Here is a 2,810-nt window from a genome sequence, read left to right as displayed (position 1 = left end):
TACATGTGTTGTCTACAATTTCGCGCCGCTTTCGGGCCTCGACAACCGAAGTTAGCGATTAACCTTCTGCTTCCTTTGTCTCAGGTCTGCGAAGCCGAGATCCGAAGATCCTGGCTATTGATTCCCGCTGCCCGGAAGGCGGCCATAACGCGCACTCGTGGCGGTACTCATGGCTGCGCCAGGAACAAACAGGCCTGCTGGACGATGTGGAGTTTCTTCTGTAAAAACAGGTAAGAAACCCTGTTGATCATGTGGCAACCTCGGTTAGGTATACCGAGATAGTAGCCGCATCTGCGGAAACTATAGTTTCAATTACCACATGATAGGTACGTCCAGCACGTTATGTCGTCCTCAATATGGCATTTATTATTCGCAGAAGTACAAAGTATATCAAAAGTTCTTTAATCAGATCTCATAGCCAAAAAACCGAGATAGAAGGAAAGTGTACGGCGTTTGGGGTATGCACGAAATAGGGCATCAGTTTTCTAAACAAGATCATTCAAGTCTACACTTACCACGATGCCCGAATAAACATCTCAAGGATGCGCTGTCTGCAAGCCCAATAATTTAAAGTTAAGAAAAGGCTCAATGTGAGCTACTTCGTATGAATATTTCGTTATAAAGTATAGAGCGTGCTTCAAGGGTACTGAGGTCAATGACGACAAAGAACTGACAGAAAATCGATTTTGGATAAGCAGTAGACAGAGGCCACCCTCTGGAGCCTTGGATGCTGACACCAATACCAAGCCATCTTAGTCAGGCGTCACGTGAAGGGATGTACAACGCGGAACACACCTCTATATGCTCAATTGTGGGATGCTGCATCGGCGTTCTGAAGAGCTGCTTCCGGTGCCTGCAGAGGCCGGATTACGCACCGCTCTCAACGGAACACTTTTAAAGGCCTATGTCCTACTGGTCAGTTTTGACGAAAAAAACGATGACATTGAACACGTAAATATGGCCGCAAATTGAAAGCGTTTTTTTTTTTTTTTTTTTTTTTTTTTTTTTTTTTTTTTTTTTTTTTTTTAGCGACAGAACCACTCTTAAACGTTCGAGAGTGACAATGGCGGACGTTCACATGGCGATACACTTGTTGCCGCGTCGGCAAAGCGAACAACGGCGTAGGAGAGTGCACGAAGACGGTTTTGCCTTGCCGGACGAGCTGTTTCGCCGCCTTCTGGTGCCGGAAGGGATACTACGCCCTCAACACCGTGATTGTGAGTAGACTATTGGGCCGCTTTCAGGCCTCGACAGGGGAAGTTAACGAGTAAGCTTTTACTTGCTTCGTCTAGGCTCCTGGCGTTTCATGGCTGCGCGAGGAGATATGCTGAGGCATGCTGGACGTTGGAGAGTTTCTTCCGGGTAAGCACAGAAAGCCTGGCTACCTCGATTACATATATCAATCTACAGCGTCACGCAGTGGGCACATCTGCGGAAGGTGCAATTTACTGTACGATATATATGTCTCGCGTGTAATGTCATCTCTAATATTATAATAGTAGCAGAAACACAAGACGCACACAACGCTCGTGAAAATCGCTTCACCTACCCAAGAAACCAAGATAGAACGCGTTTGTGTTCTGCACGAAATAGAGCATCGCTTTTCTAAAATGTTCAAGGCTTCCCTTACCGCGATGTGCGGGTAAATATGTCGGACATGTGTTTTCTGCATACCCCTGAATGTCACGTTCAGCAAAGCCCGACTGCGGGCTATTCGTTATTAATTTTTCATTGTATAGTAGAGCTAACTTGAATGGAGTTGACATCAATAACAAATGACTGGCTTAACTGTGCATCATTTTTCGATATGCAGGAGACAGTGGCTACCTTCTCGAGCCTTGATTGCTTACACGTGTACCAGGCCATCTAAGTCCGGCATTACCTGAGGGGATGTATAACGGGGCACACACTTCGATGCACTCAGTGGTGGAACGCTTCACTGGCGTGCTCAAGAGCTGCTTTCGGTGCCCACAAAAGTACCGGACGCTCCAATACGAACCGGGACGTACATCACTGCAGCGTGTGCCGCGCTGCTCAACATGTGCCTACAGACCCTCTTGCCGGACGAGGCCTCGAGGATGCCAGGCCCCCTCTGGCAGGTTACCTAGTCGGCACTGGAAGCCGCACGGACTACCTACGGGGGGACCCGGCCGTGCGAAGGTGTGTTGTTGGCCTATTTCGGAGGACAATGCTTGCGTATTGGATAGTAGTATAGGTCATATCAGCAACCAATTTAAGCCCAGCTCTGACTGAGTGCCCTAGAGTGTTCGATTACTTATATAACCTCCCATCTGAAACGGGAAGCCCGTGTATGCAACGTCTGTCAACTGAGTCAGGTCAATGTCATCATGTTATACATAAGACCGTTATTTTTTGCTCCTACATGCCACATTGGATGTACTACAAAACGTTGCTGCAACAGAAAAATTATAACGATCATTCCGTACCTCGTGCGTGGTCATTCAACATATGTGCAATGCTCAGTAAGTACTGCACGCGACTGTGCTCATAAAACACCTTATATGACTGGAAAGCGCTCAGCGTGTACGCACAGTAATTGTATAGTGCCTAGAATAGCTTGCTAGTGTGCCGTGCAGAGGGGTCTCTCAGTGGGAGGAGGTGGCCGCGCAGGCGATGCCTTCCAAATTTGGCCGTCACTGGTTCGAGCGCTTTGGACGCATCTACGCTGTTCTTTTGTTTTCGTCGTTCTATTCCTTGAATTCATGTGAGGGAATTAAATTTGCAACGACTAATGATGCTAAAAAAAAAAAAAAAAAAAAAAACATCAGGGCAGGGCAAAGGCATCTTTC

General features: G+C 47.2%; 1 long non-coding RNA gene across 1 annotated transcript; it reads left to right on the top strand.

The window, feature by feature from the left end:
- Positions 1 to 866: 866 nt before the first annotated feature.
- Positions 867 to 2,176, top strand: LOC146189409 (uncharacterized). Its single transcript, XR_014707654.1, has 3 exons — positions 867 to 1,217; positions 1,293 to 1,362; positions 1,814 to 2,176. It is a non-coding gene; the product is annotated as an uncharacterized LOC146189409 (long non-coding RNA).
- The last annotated feature ends 634 nt before the right edge of the window (positions 2,177 to 2,810 follow it).

The sequence above is a fragment of the Amblyomma maculatum genome, chromosome 5 (genome assembly GCF_055883805.1).
Source record: "Amblyomma maculatum isolate TAMU_Amacu chromosome 5, ASM5588380v1, whole genome shotgun sequence".
Classification (NCBI taxonomy): domain Eukaryota; kingdom Metazoa; phylum Arthropoda; class Arachnida; order Ixodida; family Ixodidae; genus Amblyomma; species Amblyomma maculatum.
The sequence above is the reverse complement of the archived record's forward strand: the minus strand, read 5'-3'. Positions and strand labels throughout refer to the sequence as shown.